The sequence below is a fragment of the Scyliorhinus torazame genome, chromosome 13 (genome assembly GCF_047496885.1).
Source record: "Scyliorhinus torazame isolate Kashiwa2021f chromosome 13, sScyTor2.1, whole genome shotgun sequence".
NCBI lineage: Eukaryota > Metazoa > Chordata > Chondrichthyes > Carcharhiniformes > Scyliorhinidae > Scyliorhinus > Scyliorhinus torazame.
In genome coordinates, this window is record NC_092719.1 from 160,244,625 (window position 1) to 160,264,147 (window position 19,523).

The following is a 19,523-nucleotide window of genomic DNA, read 5'->3' on the forward strand; positions in this document are numbered from 1 at the left end:
GCTTTCCTCTGCTGTTGGGTAGGTGGTGGGCTAAGGCCAATTGAAGTTTTCAAGTGACTTATTAGTAGGATTTTACCAATGGCGAAAAATCACCTCACCACATGGCAAGACTACCCAGTGGGAACTGGCGGCCCCCTTCAGGTTTTGATGGGAGGGGTGCCATCTTGTTTGGACACTCTCTGGCCCACAGAGGATGCCCCAAGAGTAAGTATTAATCCTGCTGGAGAATCTATCCCTGCCTTAATCGATCCACCTTCCCACGTCACCGGGGCTTGTCTGATTGATCCAGATGATCCCAACCCCACTTTCCTTCACTCCAGGCTTCCTCGATGGCTGCTGCTCTTTGACCTGTTGCAGTCCCATCAGTAACCATCACTCCCTGTAGTGATGCTGGGATGGAAGAGCTGTAGGCCCGCTGATAGGCTGACAGTCCTTGGCAATGGGATACCTTGCCTTAGATTGGTGGCAGCCAGGTCTGCAGGCAATTAATTACCTACTCTAAGTAAAATTGAGTTGTAGTTTCCAGGGCCGGTGAATGTGCCCCCCCCCCTCCCCCCACTGACCTTCTGGCAGTGGGCATCCCAGCGCTGTCCCATAAATTCCCGCCAATCGAATTGAGGCCGGATAGTGTTTTATTGCCTCTGAATTCTCAGCTCCTGTTTATGAAGCCCAGGATCCCAATGCCTTTTCAATCACTTTTATCATAATATACACACAAGTATATGATGGTGCAGAGACAGACACTGACTGACACATTGAAAGACCAATCAACACACAGAACACAGCAGCCAATCACCAGACAAGACACGGCCACTATATAGCCAGAGGGCACGAGTTTTCCCGCTCATTCGGGATGCAGCCTCTGAGACAGCCAGAGCCCGTGATCAGTAACACGAACATCCACCATGTGCTAGCGGTATAGTCTGGTCAGGATAGCCTCAGGTCTCCAGTCAACCTAACATAGTGTCAACCCACAGTGCAAGTATGTATAACAGTTCATAGCTAAATAAAATAGAGTTGTACTTCTACAAGTGTTGGTAGCCTGTCTCTCTCACTGCTCTGGTAAACGCAGTCCTCTCAGACCCAGCATACCCAACACATCATGGTACCAGTAGGTGATGTTAGAGTTTGATGCACCTACCCTGAAATAATCTGCCTTCGACCAGCGATCAGCCATCCGGCAGTATGGACAGCGTCCGCCCTCCCCCGCTGCTCCGCATCACCGGCAACCTCGGTGCGAACTGGAAGATTTTTAAACAAAAGTTTCAACTGTACCTCGAAGCTACCGACCTGGAAGCTGCTTCAGACGCCAGAAAGATTGCTCTCTTTCTCTTCACGTCCGGGGACCACTCCATCCATATTTTCAACTCCCTCACATTCGCTGAAGGTGAGGACAAGTCCGAGTTCAAGACAGTCCTGCTCAAATTCAACAGTCACTGTGACATCGAAGTCAATGAAAGTTTTGAACGCTTCGTCTTTCAACAGCGTCTGCAGGGTAAGGATGAACCTTTTCAATCTTTCCTCACCCATCTTTGCATCCTCGTGCAATCCTGCAATTATGGCTCCACCTCCGATTCAATGATCCGCGACCAGGTCGTTTTCGGTGTGCATTTGGGCCCCCTACGCCAGCAACTCCTCAAAGTTAAATAGCTCATCCTTGCTATAGCCATCGAAACATGCGTTCTGCATGAGCACGCCACTAACCGATACTCGCACATTCAAGCGGCAGAGGCGGCGTAGCAAGGCCCCCACGAAGCAGAGCGGGTGCAGGCTGTAAAACAGCTCCAGGGCCTAAGCCTGGATGAGGGCGGCCACTTCGCGCAATTTTCCCGGGCTCCCGCGCATGCGCGCAACGACCGAGGGAACAGCGAGACCGAAGACCGAACTGCTCAGGCGTGCACTACGTACAACCGCACCGCGCATGCGAGGTGGCGCACTGAGCGTTCTGACGTCATGAGTGCTGTTCCTCAAGGACCGCCTCAAGCAGCAGCTGCAGGACCGCCAGGACCAGGGCGTCATATCTAAAGCAACAGAAGCAACCGACTGGGTCAGCTCCATGGTGTGTGTTAAGAAACCATCCGGAGAACTACGCATCTGCATCGACCCCAAAGATCTGAACCGTAACATCATGAGGGAACACTACCCTATCCCAAAGCGCGAAGAACTCACCTGCGAGATGGCTCGCGCCAAATTGTTCACAAAGCTTGACGCATCCAAGGGATTCTGGCAGATACAACTTGACGCATCCAGTCGGAAGCTTAGCATTGTTAACTCCCCATTTGGCCGGTTTTGTTACAACCGGATGCCGTTTGGCATCATCTCAGCCTCGGAGGTGTTCCACCGAATAATGGAGCAGATGATGGAGGGCATCGAAGGGGTGCGGGTATATGTAGACGACATCATCGTCTGGTCTACCACCCCGCAGGAACACATTGATCGCCTCAAACGCGTCTTCTGGAGAATCCATGAGCATGGCCTCTGTCTCAACAGGGCCAAATGCTCCTTTGGTCAAACAACTAAAATTCCTCGGCGACCACATAATCACAGTTTGGCGTGTAGCCGGATGCAGACAAGGTGTCGGCAATCAATGCCATGAAGGCACCGGAGGACAAGAAGGCGGTCCTCCGCTTCCTGGGCCTGGTCAACTTCCTGGGGAAGTTCATCCCCAACCTCTCATCCCACACCACGGCTCTCCGCAATCTGGTGAAGAAGACAACCGAATTCCAATGGCTCCCCGCCCACGAGCAAGAGTGGCGTAAACTCAGGGCGAAACTCACCAAGGCACCGGTATTGGCATTCTTCGACCCTGCCAGGGAGACAAAGGTCTCCACTGATGCGAGCCAGTCCGGTATTGGAACAGTGCTCCTCCAACGCAACGCCTCCTCATGGGCTCCAGTCACATACGCATCGCGTGCAATGACGCCCACCGAGCAACGCTATGCGCAAATCGATAAAGAGTGCCTGGGCCTCCTCACGGGAATTGTCAAATTCCATGACTACGTCTATGGACTCCCCAAATTTACGGTCGAAACGGATCACAGGCCACTGGTAAACATTATAAAGAAGGACCTTAACGATATGACACCGCGCCTGAAACGCATCCTCCTTAAACTCAAGCGGTATGACTTCGAACTGGTCTACACCCTGGGTAAGGAGCTCATCATCGCCGATGCACTCTCCCGTCCTGTCACCATGCCCTGCGAGCCTTCGGGCTTCGTGTGCCAAATTGATGCTCATGTTGAGTTCTGCGCATCTAACTTGCCCGCCACGGATGAACGAGTCATCCAGATTTGTCATGAAACAGCCAATGATCCTTTACTCCAACGCGTCATGCGCCATCTTACAGACGGATGGCACAAGGGCCAATGTCCGCAATTCTACAACATTAAAGATGACCTGGCAGTGGTAGATGGAATTCTGCTAAAGTTGGACAGGATCGTCATCCCGCACAGTATGCGGGAGCTCATCCTTGAGCAGCTCCATGAGGGTCACCTGGGGGTGGAGAAGTGCCGACGGCGGGCCCGTGAGGCAGTGTACTGGCCTGGCATTAATCATGACATCGCCAACGCCGTTCTCAACTGCCCGACATGCCAACTGTTCCAGCCAGCTCAGCCAAAAGAGACCTTGCAGCCACATGAACTGGTGTCGTCCCCCTGGACTAAGGTTGGAATTGATCTTTTCATTGCACTAGGCCAGGACTATGTCCTCATAGTGGACTACTTCTCTAACTACCCAGAGGTATTTAGGCTGCATGACCTCACGTCAACAGCGGTCATCCGTGCGTGCAAGGAGACTTTTGCTCACCATGGCATCCCATTCACGGTCATGCCCGATAATGGCCCGTGTTTTGTTAGTCAGGAGTGGTCCAACTTTGCCCGGCGGTATAATTTCATGCGCGTCACCTCAAGTCCCCACTACCCCCAGTCGAATGACAAAGCTGAGAAGGGGGTACACGTTGTCAAACGACTCCTGTGCAAAGCGGCCGATGCGGGATCTGACTTTTACCTCACACTACTTGCCTACAGGTCAACTCCATTGTCCACTGGCCTGTCACCAGCTCAATTGTTAATGAACCGCACATTACGTACGACGATGCCTGCATTACACGCCCCAGACTTGGACAACTTTCCGGTCCTGCGTCGAATGCAACTGTCTCGGGCCCAACACAAGTCGGCGTACGACGCCCACGCCACAGATCTCCCTGCTCTCGTTCCTGATGACCAGGTTTGTGTACAACTTCCTGAAGGTGGCTGGTCTGCGCCGCAGTGGTAATCAAGCAAGTGGCCCCCAGGTTGTTCCTGGTTCGTATGTAGGATGGCTCTCTTCTTCGCCGAAATAGGCGGGCACTGCGGCTCCTTCCACGCTCGCCGCCAGATCGTGATGCCCTGCCTCACCCTCAGGACAGGCCCATCCAAGAGCTTGCAGATCCGCCTCTTCTGTTGCCACCCTCTGTGACTGACACAGTCCCGCCCGTTCCAGAGCAGGCGGCCACTGACCCACCCTTGCGGCGGTCAACCAGAATTCGTCGCCCACCACAGAGTCTGAATTTATGAACTGCCTGAATTTATGAACTCTCTAAACTGAAGTCTGAATTTATGAACTGCCTGAATTTATGAACTCTCTAAACTCATGGACTGATTGTTTCGTTACCCTGGTTATTTGTTCGCTAGTTTGTACATACTGTTGTTCATGTCCCGTGTATTGTTACATACAGTCTATCTGCACTAGACACCTTCCCGTGTAAATATGATAGAATTTTTGTATATAGTCCTGTAAATATGCTCACATATTCTCCACATAGTCAGAAACATTCACATATCACACTATTTATTGCCACGTACACATATTTTTTTTTCTCAAAAAGGGAGAGATGTCATAATATACACACAAGTATATGATGGTGCAGAGACAGGCACTGACTGACACACTGAAAGACCAATCAACACACAGAACACAGCAGCCAATCACCAGACAGGACACGGCCACAATATAGCCAGAGGGCACTAATTTTCCCATTTATTCGGGATGCAACCTCTGAGACAGCCAGAGCCCGTGATTAGTTACACAAACATCGACCATGTGCTAGCAGTATAGGCTGGTCAGGTTAGCCTCAGGTCTCAAGTCAACCTAACATAGTGTCAACCCACAGTGCAAGTATGTATAACAGCTCATAGCTAAATAAAATAGAGTTGTACTTCTACAAGTGTTGGTAGCCTGTCTCTCTCACTGCTCTGGTAAACGCAGTCCTCGCAGACCTAGCATACCCAACACATCAACTTTCTCAACCGGCTCTGCCACATTCAATTCAATGATTTGCGCACATTTAAGACTCTATCCTTTATCTTATATTGCCTGACCTTATTTTTCCTTATGTGTCAGTCCACTATATAGAATCTTTGTTTTCATTCAATCTTTTATTTTAGTGCATACAATGGCCAATGTATTTTTTCAAGCAGGTTTTACTTACTCTTGCAGTTTAAGATTCAAAGTGAAACACATTGCAACATTATAATGACCTTCACCTATTTCCAAACATTTTCTATATAATTTATTCGGGGGCACTATGTTTTCGGCATCAAACTTCAAAGCAAATAATCAGGGAGTGCTCCTATCTGGGTCTTATGAGATCACTTCATCGGAATGCCACAGTTAGTAAAAGGGCCAAGCTGGTGTCCACAACATGGATTTAGCTGAGGAAAACCAATTGATTTTATTTTCCTGGACCTACCAGATGGATTCTCCGCCCCGCCGTGCCACATTTCGGCCCCGGCCCTCCGGCGGGATTCTCCGTTACACCGGCCGGTCAATGGGGATTCCCATTGTGGGGCAGCCCCACGCCATCGGGAAACCCCCCAGGCGCCGGCAAAACGGAGAATCCCGCCAGCGGAGAATCCCGCCCAAGATCTTTACAATTTATTGACTTCAGTGTCCTCACCTCAATCTCTCTTCGTCACAACTCATTCAAAATGCTGTCGCCCTGTGTGGAACTTCCTCCTCCAATATAAAAATGACCCTTGGCGACCCAAACATTTACCGCTTTGTCTTGCTGCTGACACTTACCTGAAAGCAATGTCTTGAGTTTACAGAGGCTGCCAAACCTGCTGAGTATTTCCAGCATTTTCTCTTTTTATTTCAGATTTCCAGGTGTTTTCTCAAGATAGTTAATAAGCAGCTGATCGATTATCACCGTTTCTTTCCATCGCTGTAATTTAAAATTACCAGGAGGAGCTCCAAAACGGATTGGCTGGGAGTGCGAGGTGAGTGCAAAATTTCGCGAGAGGCCCAGATTCTGTGTTAAGTTGGCGGGAAGTCCCATCACGATCGTCTCCGTTGGTGATGTGACAGCGTTCCCACCATGCTATGTTGGCAACCTCATTTTAATACATTTTCATCTCATTATTGAGTTCCCCACAACAATCCACCCCCCCCCCACGCTCGAGGGTCCATCCACGGCGGAGTGATGTGACGCCAGTGCCATTTGTTATGTGACCTGCGTGGTCGATAACACGTGTCACTCAATCCTTGGTTGATGGTGAGGTCCTCTGAATCTTGTTGAAGAAGACTCGAACTTGTCCAGTAACAACAAAGATTTATTGAGTAACTATAACTATAAATGCATGAGTTCTTTACCTTAACATGGAAACTAGGAATTGGTTAACAAGATTTAACAATAATAACTAAACGTAACTCCACTAACTATCTATGTGATTCTGATGTTACCCTGTTCACAGTGCACCCACGAGAGAGAGCCCGAGAGACCCCGTGTGGCTGCATTTTATACCCCTGTTGGTCCAGCCCTCTAGTGATCATGTGGTGTTGCTATCTACCCATTAACCCCTTGTGTGCATGCACCTACAGAGATCATTACATCTCCCCCTTTTTAATGTGTTACAGATTTTCTTTGTGGTGTAACGAAAATTGAACAACCATAATGAATTAAGTCAACTGGGAACAGATAAAACAAGTAATGCTGTGTACAGAATGTGATGGTAATAATGACTGTACAAAGTCAATCAACGTTTAAAAAGTCCAATCCTAACGAAAAACTTTGTGAGTCCAGACTATATGAGTATCAGGTGGGTTGAGCTCTTCGCCTGTCGTTGAGGTGGCGGTGTTGATATCGTCATGTCGTCGTGACCACCGTCAGTGTTTATGTGTGTACGTGAGGACATCACGAGACATCGGAATGGTCGAATCACTTTGTTGTCTGATTTATACTTTTTTTTTATGCCTGTGGTAGCGATTCTGTGTTGCATCTTTCTTTTGTTTTAAATATATTTTATTAAAGTTTTTCAATCACAATTTTTTTCCCCTTACAAATCAAAAAAGAGAAATTAAAAGTACAAGTAACATGATAACTACAATCTAACATTGAGTAACTAACTAACATGGTAAACTAACCAAATAACATAAAGTGAAACTCCCCCCGTCCCCCCTCCCCCTCCCAGAACCCAAACATCTTACCCCCCCCCCCGCCTCCCCCCTGGGTTGCTGCTGCTAGTCATCTATCTTCCCTCTAACGTTCCGCTAGGTAGTCGAGGAACGGTTGCCACCGCCTGGTGAACCCTTGAGCCGATCCTCTCAGCGCAAACTTAATCTGCTCCAGTGTTATGAACCCCGCCATATCGTTTATCCAGGCCTCCAGTCCGGGGGGTTTCGCTTCCTTCCACATGAGTAAAATCCTACGCCGGGCTACTAGGGACGCAAAGGCCACGACATCGGCCTCTTTCGCCTCCTGCACTCCCGGCTCATCTGCAACTCCAAATAAAGCTAACCCCCAGCCTGGTTTGACCCGGACCTTCACCACCTTCGAGATCACTCCCGTCACTCCCCTCCAATACCCCTCCAGTGCTGGGCACAACCAAAACATATGTGTGTGGTTTGCCGGGCTTCCGCCGCACCTCCCACACTTGTCCTCCACTCCGAAGAACCTGCTCAACCTTGCTCCCATTATGTGTGCTCTATGCAGCACCTTAAATTGGATCAGGCTAAGCCTGGCACACGAGGAAGAGGAATTTACCCTGCTTAGGGCATCAGCCCACAAACCCTCCTCAATCTACTCCCCGAGCTCTTCTTCCCATTTTCCTTTCAGTTCGCCCACCAGCTCCTCCCCCTCTTCTCTCATCTCCCGGTATATCTCTGACACCTTGCCCTCCCCGACCCACACCCCCGAAAGCACTCTATCCTGGATCCCCTGTGTCGGGAGCAGCGGAAATTCCCTCACCTGTTGTCTTGTGAACGCCCTCACCTGCATATACCTAAAGAAATTTCCCCGGGGCAGCTTATACTTTTCCTCCAGCGCTCCCAAGCTCGCAAACGTCCCGTCTATAAATAAATCTCCCACTCTCCTGATTCCCAACTGGTGCCAGCTCTGGAATCCTCCATCCAGCCTCCCTGGGGCAAACCTATGGTTGTTCCTAATTGGGGACCCCACCAAGGCTCCCAACACACCTCTCTGTCGCCTCCATTGCCCCCAGATACTTAATGTTGCCGCCACCACTGGGTTTGTGGTAAATTTTTTTGGTGAGAGCGGTAGTGGCGCCGTCACCAGCGCTTCTAGACTCGTCCCTTTACAGGACTTCATCTCTAGTCTTTTCCACGCCGCTCCCTCTCCCTCTATCATCCATTTACGAATCATCGCCGCATTGGCGGCCCAGTAGTAGTCGCCCAAATTCGGCAGCGCCAGTCCCCCTCTGTCTCTATTACATTGTAAGAACCCCCTCCTGACCCTCGGGACCTTCCCTGCCCACACGAAGCTCGTGATGCTTCTGTCTATTTTTTTTAAAAAGGCCTTAGTGATCAGTATAGGGAGACATTGGAACACAAATAGGAACCTCGGGAGGACCATCATCTTAATTGCCTGCACTCTGCCCGCCAGTGACAGCGGCTGCATGTCCCACCTTTTGAAATCCTCTTCCATTTGTTCCACCAGTCGTGTCAGATTAAGTCTGTGTAAGGTTCCCCAGCTCCTGGCTATCTGAATCCCCAGGTATCGAAAGTTTCTTTCCACTCTCCTTAGCGGTAGGCCATCTATCCCTCTACTCTGGTCCCCAGGGTGTATCACAAAAAGTTCACTCTTTCCCATGTTAAGCCTATATCCCGAGAAATCGCCGAACTCCCTCAATATCTGCATGACCTCTGTCATCCCCCCCAATGGGTCTGCCACATACAGCAGTAGGTCATCCGCGTAGAGTGACACTCGGTGTTCTTCTCCCCCTCTAATCACCCCTCTCCATTTTCTGGAGTCTCTCAGCGCTATGGCCAGTGGTTCAATTGCCAACGCGAACAGTAATGGGGATAGCCGGCATCCCTGTCTTGTTCCCCTGTAGGGTCGAAAATACTCCGACCTTTGCCGACCCGTGACCACACTTGCCGTTGGGGCCCCATAGAGGAGTTTGACCCAGCTAACAAACCCGTCCCCGAACCTGAACCTCCTCAGCACCTCCCATAGATACTCCCACTCCACCCTATCAAATGCCTTCTCTGCATCCATTGCCGCCACTATCTCTGCCTCCCCCTCTACTGGGGGCATCATTATCACCCCTAATAGCCGCCGCACGTTGACATTTAGTTGTCTCCCCTTTACGAATCCTGTCTGGTCTTCGTGCACCACCCCCGGGACACAATCCTCTATCCTCGTTGCCAGCACCTTTGCTAGCAACTTGGCGTCCACATTTAGAAGTGAGATAGGCCTATAGGACCCGCACTGCAGCGGATCTTTATCCCGCTTCAAAATTAGCGATATCGTCGCCTCCGACATTGTCGGGGGTAGGGTCCCCCCTTCTCTGGCCTCGTTAAAAGTCCTTACCAACAGCGGGGCCAGCAAGTCCACATATTTTCTATAAAATTCCACCGGGAACCCATCTGGTCCCGGGGCCTTCCCTGCCTGCATGTTCCCCAGCCCCTTGGTAACCTCGTCCACCCCAATTGATGCCCCCAGGCCTTTCACCTCCTGCTCCTCCACCCTCGGGAACCTTAATTGGTCCAAAAACTGCCGCATCTCCTCTTTTCCCTCCGGGGGTTGGGACCTATAAAGTCTTTCGTAAAAGGTCTTAAACACCTCGTTTATCTTCCCTGCTCTCCGCACCGTAGCTCCCTTTTCATCTCTAATTCCCCTTATCTCCCTCGCCGCTGTCCTCTTTCGCAGCTGATGGGCCAACAGGCGACTCGCCTTTTCCCCATATTCATATCTCATCCCCTGTGCCTTCCTCCACTGCGCCTCTGCCCTCCTAGTGGTCAAAAGGTCGAACTCCGTCTGGAGTCGTCGTCTCTCCCTGTATAGTCCTTCCTCCGGGGCCTCCGCGTATTCTTTATCTACCCTTAAAATCTCCCCCAGTAATCTTTCCCTTTCCTTGGCCTCTATTTTCCCTTTGTGGGCCCTGATGGAGATCAGCTCTCCTCTGACCACCGCCTTTAGTGCTTCCCATACTACTCCCACTCGGACCTCCCCGTCGTCATTGGCCTCCAGGTATCTCTCGATACATCCCCGCACCCTTCCACAGACTCCCTCATCCGCCAGCAATCCCACATCTAATCGCCAGAGTGCATGCTGCTCCCTCTCCTCTCCTAGTTCCAGGTCCACCCAATGTGGGGCATGATCTGAGACAGCTATGGCTGAATACTCAGTTTCTTCCACCCTCGAGATCAGCGACCTTCCCAAAACAAAGAAATCTATCCGGGAATACACCTTGTGAACATGGGAGAAGAAGAAGAACTCTTTGGCCTTCGGCCTAACAAATCGCCATGGATCCACTCCCCCCAGTTGGTCCATAAACCCCTTAAGCACCTTGGCCGCTGCCGGCCTTCTTCCGGTCCTAGATCTAGATCTATCTAACCCTGGGTCCAACACGGTGTTGAAGTCTCCCCCCTTTATCAGGTTTCCTACCTCCAGGTCCGGGATACGTCCCAGCATCCGCTTCATGAATCCCTCATCATCCCAATTCGGGGCATATACGTTAACCAACACGACCTCCGTTCCCTCCAGTCTGCCACTCACCATCACATATCTGCCTCCGCTATCTGCTACAATGCTCCTAGCTTCGAATGATACCCGTTTCACCACCAGTATGGCCACCCCTCTGTTCTTTGCATCCAGCCCTGAGTGGAACACCTGTCCCACCCATCCTTTCCTTAACCTAACTTGGTCCGCCACCTTCAGGTGCGCCTCCTGAAGCATAGCCACGTCTGCCCTCAGTCCTTTCAAGTGCGCGAACACTCGAGCCCTTTTAATCGGCCCATTTAGGCCTCTCACGTTCCACGTGATCAGCCGCACTGGGGGGCTACCTGCCCCCTTCCTGTGTTGACTAGCCATCACCCTCTCTAGGCCAGTCCCACGTCCCGGTTCCGCGCTCCCACCCGTTCCCCAGGTGGCGCATTCCAGCCCCGACCACCCTTTCTTTAACCAGTTCCTCTTTGATTTCTGCAGCAGCAACACAGTTATCTCCCCCCCCCCCCCGCCCCCCCCCCCCCGCCCCCCCCCCCCTTCCCGCCCCCCCCCCCGCCCCGCTAGATCCCCATCTATCATGATTGCTCCCCCCATATTACTTCCGAAAGTCAGCTGACTTCAACTGACCCCGGCTTCTCCCGCTCACTCCTTGACCCCCCGGTGTGGGGAACTCCCATCTACCTTGCGCCTATCTTCCCGCCATCACCTTTCTGGCGCGGGAACAAGGACAGTAAGCCCCGTATTCTCTATAGTTGTCCCGCCCCTTGTGGCGCAGCTCCCTCTACCGCCCCACTCCCATTCCCCATCCCCCGCCTATGTCTCTTCTTTCCCCCCACCGGCGCCCACATTTCTTAGTGTCCCCCCCTTCCCAATTTACATCCCTATATACATCGGCATTGTCATTTCCCCTCTAACATCAGTCCCTCAGTTCCGATCCAGTTTCTCGTTTTTAATAAAGGTCCATGCTTCTTCCGCCGTTTCAAAGTAGTGATGTCTCTCCTGGTGCGTGACCCACAGTCGCGCCGGCTGCAGCATCCCGAACCTTCTTCTTGTGTAGCACCTCCTTGGCTCGATTAAAACTCGCCCTCCTTCTCGCCACCTCCGCACTCCAATCCTGGTACACCCGTACCACCGCATTCTCCCATCTACTACTTCGTACCTTTTTGGCCCATCTCAGTACCACTTCTCTGTCATTGAAGCGATGAAATCGCACGATCGTCGCCCTAGGTAGTTCTCCCGCCTTTGGTCTCCTCACAGGGACCCGATGAGCCCCTTCCACTTCCAAGGGGCCCGAGGGGGCCTCAGCTCCCATTAGCGAGCTTAGCATCGTGCTCACGTAAGCCCCGCCGTCCGCTCCTTCCACTCCTTCGGGGAGACCCAGGATCCGAAGGTTCTTTCTCCGAGCTCTGTTTTCTAGGGCTTCAATCCTTTCAATGCACTTTTTGTGGAGCGCCTCGTGCGTCTGCATTTTGACCGCCAGGCCCAGGATCTCGTCTTCGTTGTCCGTCACCTTCTGCTCCACCACGCGGAGCTCCATCTCCTGGGTCTTTTGTGCCTCCTTAAGCCCCTCAATTGCCTGTAGCATCGGGGTCAGCACCTCCTTCTTAAGCAGCTCCACACACCGTCTTAAAAATTCGTCTTGGTCCGGCCCCCATGTCGCCTGGGCTCTCTCCGCCGCCACCTTGCTCCTTTTTTCTCCTGTCCCTATCTTCGAGGATTCTTCGCGATCTGGCCGCCGCCGCCGATATTTTTCTCTTTCGTTGGGGGGGGGGACTCCCTGTTGTCTCACCCCACACCGGGTTTCGTCCTGAAAAAATTCCCCGCTGGGGCTCTTAAAAGAGCCCGAAGGTCCGTTCGAGCTGGAGCCGCCGAAACGTGCGGCTTAGCTGGGCATTGCCGCAACCGGAAGTCGTGTTGCATCTTTCTTGAAAGCTGCTTTGCTTGTTTGTTGTGGAGCAATTGCGAATTCGTGAGATTTGTTGCCATGCCATGGCATGTTTGTACTCTTGTTGCGCTCAATGTGTGTTCCCTGTGGAGTAATTGTCAGGGTTATTGGTGTCAGTTACATTGAGCTTTTCTTCTTGAGAACTGTGAGAATGATCTGATGTCGTATTGATGTTGGTGACGTCAGTCATTTGTGGTGGATTTGATTGTTCTTCTTTGCTGCCTTGGTGCTCCTCTGATGGAGACATTTCTGGTACGTTTGAATCATCTGTGATCTCTTTATGCTCCATGTTGTGTTACCTGCGTGGTCGATAACACGTGTTACTCAATCCTTGGTTGATGGTGAGGTCCTCTGAATCTTGTTGAAGAAGACTCGAACTCGTCCAGTAACAACAAAGATTTATTGAGTAACTATAACTATAAATGCATGAGTTCTTTACCTTAACATGGAAACTAGGAATTGGTTAACAAGATTTAACAATAATAACTAAACATAACTCCACTAACTATCTATGTGATTCTGATGTTACCCTGTTCACAGTACACCCACGAGAGAGAGCCCGAGAGACCCCGTGTGGTCCAGCCCTCGAGTGATCATGTGGTGCTGCTACTTACCCATTAACCCCTTGTGTGCATGCAACTACAGAGATCACTACACCATTCACGACAGCTATTTAAAAATTGGAAACTGGCAAGCTCACCTCCGAGGGGAGTTTGGAAGTGAGTGCCAGTCTTGTCAAGGGCCAATGCTCCTTCAGAGGAGAGAAAGGGCACTGGCAAGTATGAGGGAAACTGGTGAAGGGCCTTGGGCAGAGTCGCGGGGGGGGTGGTTGAATTGGCAAGGCATTTTGGGTTGGGGGGGGGGTTGAAGCAGATAGGCGCTTCGGGGGTCAGGGGGTGGGGGGGTTGGTTGGTGGTTTTGAGCAGGCAGGGTTCCTCGGTCAGAAAGGATGAACTGGCAGAGGAACTGGCACCAGAAGCAGCCAAGGTACCAGGCCGGAATGCTGAGGACTCTGGGACTGAAGGCGCAGGGACTGTAGGGGCAATGGAGCTGGGGCAACAGCCTCAGTGCCAGAAGGGGAAAGAGTTGGCTCAGAAGGATGTAGGACGCTGTGCCAGAAGGGGAAGAAAGCCAAATTTTAAATTGACCCTTCCTGAGGCTGCAGTATTCTGCTGCTGGCTCTCTGCCTTCTTGGAGGACCCTGACACTAGGAAAAGAAGCTTGGGATAATGCTTCTGGTGGATGGCCAGTCATCACAGTGGTTAGCCCTGATGCTTCACAGCGTCAGGGACCCGGGTTCGATTCCCGACTTGGCTCACTGTCTGTGGAGTCTGCACGTTCTCCCTGTGTCTGCGTGGGCTTCCTCCAGGTGCTCCGGTTTCCACCCACAAGTCCCGAAAGACGTGCTTGTTAGGTAAATTGGACATTCCCTCATGTACCCGAACAGGCACCGGAGTGTGGCAACTAGGGGATGTTCACAGTAACTTCATTGCAATGTTAATGTAAGCCTACTTGTGACACTAATAAAGATTATTATCACGAGCTGAAGGATTCATTCGTATGTGGAGGTGGGAAGGGGGGGATGAGTTTGCCTTTGAGTTTATTGCTGGCAATGTTAACTCTAATGGTGAGGTATGTCAGCAATGAACATTCCTTTGCAGCTGAGATCGATCAGCTACAAATCAATGAACATTCCTTCAGCATGACAGCTAAGCCAATTATACCCACTAACTAACCACTGATGTGTGTGACTCTACTGATTGCTGCTCAGCAGTTAACCTTTGGCACGCTGAACTCCTCATTCAGTGTCTGCTATTGTTTCCCTGCACCATTGGCCGAGTGGGAAAGCACATACATCCTCTTCAACAGTGAGCAGGGCTGCACATGCACAGCAGAGCACTCTAATCCATCAGATGTGTGTTCAAGGACATCTCTACAGGTGACCCCCTCAGTGATGCGGTTGAACGCAAGGCCTTGGAGTGAGGTTTGGGACAAACGCTTGCACCTTACATGAAAGCTCAGAAGATAGGAGGCTTGGCAAAGCTGTGGCCAACTGGTCAAGCTGAGCGGGGCAAGGGTGGTGTGAGATCTTGTTCATCTGCGAGCTGATGAAGGACAAGACCTCAATGCGGTAGCTGGCACACTAGTCACTTGTCATCAAGACAGTTTGGGTAAAGGGTGAAACCTTGGGGACAAAAGCTAACTGTTAATTCTCTCTATTCTTTCAAAGTGATTAGTGCTAGGGCGATATGGAGCCTGTAGAACTGGATGCAGCTCATGCAGATGAGTGACAATCAATGTCAGCGAAGAATTAATCTGTGCAGGGACATGGTTGCTCATCATGGAGTACACGTCCTGCACCATGGAGTACACATCCTGCGCCACGGGGTGCATGTCCTGCACCATGGAGCGCACATCCTGACCCATGGAGTACATGTCCTGTACCCTGTAATACACATCCCGCACCATGGAGTACATGTCCTGCACCATGGAGTACACATCCTGCACCATGGAGTACACGTCCTGCACCATGGAGTACACATCCTGCGCCACGGGGTGCACGTCCTGCACCATGGAGTACACGTCCTGCACCATGGAGTACACATCCTGCGCCACGGGGTGCACGTCCTGCACCATGGAGCGCACATCCTGACCCATGGAGTACATGTCCTGTACCCTGGAATACACATCCCGCATCATGGAGTACATGTCCTGCACCATGGAGTACACATCCTGCACCATGGAGTACACGTCCTGCACCATGGAGTACACGTCCTGCACCATGGAGTACACATCCTGCACCATGGAGTACACGTCCTGCACCATGGAGTACACGTCCTGCACCATGGAGTACACATCCTGCGCCACGGGGTGCACGTCCTGCACCATGGAGCGCACATCCTGACCCATGGAGTACATGTCCTGTACCCTGGAATACACATCCCGCACCATGGAGTACATGTCCTGCAGCAGGGAGTACACATCCTGCACCATGGAGTACACGTCCTGCACCATGGAGTACACGTCCTGCACCATGGAGTACACATCCTGCACCATGGAGTACACGTCCTGCACCATGGAGTACACGTCCTGCACCATGAAGTACATGTCCTATACCCTGCAGTACACGTCTTGCACCATGGAGTACACATCCTGCACCATGGAGTTCATGTCCTGCATCATGGAGTACAGGTCCTGCACCATGGATTGCACGTCTTGCACCATGAAATACACATCCTGCGCCATGGACTACACGTCCTGCACCATGGAGTACACGCCCTGCACCATGGAGTACATGTCCTGCATCCTGGAGCACACATCCTGCACCATGGGGTACACGCCCTGCACCATGGAGTACATGTCCTGCATCCTGGAGCACACATCCTGCGCCATGGACTACACGTCCTGCACCATGGAGTGCACGTTCTGCACCATGGAGTACACATTCTGCAACATGGAGTACACATTCTGCACCATGCAGTACACATCCTGCACCATGGACTACACGCCCTACAGCATGCAGCACACGTCCTGCACCATGGAGTACATATGCTGCACCCTGGATTGCACGTCCTGCACCATGGAGCACACATCCTGCAGTATTGAGTGCACGTCCTGCAGCATGCAGCACACGTCCTGCACCATGGAGTACATATGCTGCACCCTGGATTGCACGTCCTGCACCAGGGAGCACACATTCTGCAGTATCGAGTGCACGTCCTGCAGCATGCAGCACACGTCCTGCACCATGGAGTACACATGCTGCACCATGGATTGCACGTCCTGCACCATGGAGCACACATCCTGCAGTATCGAGTACACGTCCTGCAGCATGCAGCACACGTCCTGCACCATGGAATACCCGTCCTGCACCATGGAGTACACATTCTGCACCAGGGAGTATACACGCTGTACCATGGAGTGCACACCTGCAGCGTGGACTACGCGTTCTACAGCTTGGACTATGCATTCTACAGCTTGGAGTGCACGTCCTGCACCATGGAGTACACATCCTCCACCATGGAGTACACATTCTGCACCATGGAGTACACGTCCTGCAGCATGGAGTACACATCCTGCACCATGGAGTACACATTGTGCACCATGGAGTACATGTCCTGCACCATGGAGTACACGTCCTGCACCATGGAGTACACATCCTGCACCATGGAGTGCAAATCCTGCACCATGGAGTACACATCCTGCACCATGGAGTGCACATCCTGCACCATGGAGTACACGTCCTGTACCCTGGAGTACACATCCTCCACCATGGAGTACACATTCTGCACCATGGAGTACACGTCCTGCAGCATGGAGTACACGTCCTGCACCATGGAGTGCATGTCCTGCAGCAGGGAGTACACATCCTGCACCATGGAGTGCATGTCCTGCAGCATGGAGTACACATCCTGCACCATGGAGTGCATGTTCTGCAGCATGGAATACATGTCCTGCAGCATGGAGCACACGTCCTGCACCATGGAGAACATGTCCTGCAGCATAGAATACACGTCCTGCACCATGGAGAACATGTCCTGCACCATGGAGAACATGTCCTGCAGCATGGAGAACATGTCCTGCAGCATAGAGTACACGTCCTGCACCATGGAGAACATGTCCTGCACCATGGAGAACATGTCCTGCACCATGGAGAACATGTCCTGCACCATGGCGAACATGTCCTGCAGCATAGAGTACACGTCCTGCACCATGGAGAACATGTCCTGCACCATGGAGAACATGTCCTGCAGCATGGAGTACCCATCCTGCACCATGGAGTACACGTCCTGCAGCATGGAGTACACATCCTGCACCATGTAGTGCACGTTCTGCAGCATGGAGTACACGTCCTGCACCATGGAGAACATGTCCTGCACCATGGAGAACATGTCCTGCACCATGGAGTACCCATCCTGCACCATGGAGTACACGTTCTGCACCAGGCAGTATACACGCTGCACCATGGAATGCACATCCGGCAGCATGGACTACGCGTACTGCATCATAGAGTACATGGCCTGCACCATGGAGTACACGTCCTGCATCATGGAGTACACGTCTTGCAGCATGGAGTACACGTTCTACAGCATGGAGTACACGTCCTGCACCATGGAGTACACGTCCTACATCATGGAGTACATGGCCTGCATCATGGAGTACACGTCTTGCAGCATGGAGTACATGTTCTACAGCATGGAGTACATGCCCTGCACCATGGAGTACACGTCCTGCACCATGGAGTACACGTCTTGCAGCATGGAGTACACGTCCTGCACCATGGAGTACACATCCTGCACCATGGAGTACACGCCCTGCACCATGGAGTACACATTCTGCACCATGGAATATATGTCCTGCAGCATGGAGTACACGTCCTGCACCATGGAGTACACATCCTGCACCATGGAGTACACGTCCTGCACCATGGAGTACACATTCTGCACCATGGAGTACACGTCCTGCACCATGGAGTACACATTCTGCACCATGGAGTACACGTCCTGCACCACGGGGTACACATCCTGCACCATGGAATATATGTCCTGCACCATGGAGCTTGTTTTCTTTTTCTTTTAATAAAACACAAACAGTTTTTGAGTGACCAATAAGTAATCTGGCAGATCTAATGGAAATGTCATGCCCAGAAGCTCTTTCCTTGCCATGTACTTGTTGTAACATTGATCTTGTTACCAAAAGCATGCCCATCACATTTAAGTTAAGTAGAAATGAAACATCGCCAATAGTTCCCTCCCCTCAGCACCCAGGATTTCTTTGCACTTGCTCCTATTTACCATCCCTACAGATTGCTGCCACTACTGAGGTACAAGGAGCAGGAAGAGGTCAGGATAATATCACCCAAGACCACAATTCTGCAACACTGTTTTGGCTGGGAACCACTTTGGTAACTTTAAAGCTGCAGTTTCTGTGCATGAAAACATATTTGGTGAAACTTGTTTAGGGTTTAAAGAGTGTTATTCATCGTGAAGAATACATTTTCTTCTGGGGATTCCATTGCTCCTCAGGAGTAGGATTCCCTGGAGTAGAAATTCTAATTGCCGAAATTCATGTATAAATGCTTAATTTCTTTTCAATTTTTTCCTTTCAAATGATCTGGGTGTCGTTGGCTGGGCCAGAATTTATTGCCCTTCCCTAATTGCCCTTGAGAATGTGGTGGTGAGCCGCCTTCTTGAACCACTGCAGTCTATGCAGTGTTGGTACACCTACAGTGCTGTTAGGAAGGGAATTACAGGATTTTGACCCAGTGATAGTGAAGGAATGACAGCAATATAGCTCCTAGTCAGGATGGTATGAGGCCTCGAGGTGACATATCATGTGGTGGTGTCCCAATGCATCTGCTGCCCTTGTCCTTCGAGGTGGTGGAAGTCATGTGTTCCAAAGGTGCTGTTGAAGGAAACTTGGTGTGTTTCTGCAGTGCATCGTGTATATAGTACACACTGCTGTCACTGTGCATTGGTGAGGAGGGAGTGCATATTTAAGGTGGTGGATGGTGTGCCAATCAAACAGATGGTGTTGAGCTTCTTGAGTATTGTTGGACTGCACTCATCCAGGCAAGTGTTGAGTTTTCTATCGCACTCCTGACTTGTGTTTTATAGATGGTGAACAAGCCTT

At 51.3% G+C, this 19,523-nt stretch overlaps 1 protein-coding gene across 1 annotated transcript in view; it reads left to right on the forward strand.

The window, feature by feature from the left end:
- The first annotated feature begins 238 nt into the window (after positions 1-238).
- thoc7 (THO complex 7) overlaps positions 239-19,523 on the forward strand; it is a 460,501-nt gene continuing 441,216 nt past the window's right edge. Inside the window, exon 1 of the mRNA XM_072472339.1 lies at positions 239-243. The gene's annotated coding sequence lies outside the window, so the exon portion shown is untranslated. The remainder of the gene's footprint in view (positions 244-19,523) is intronic.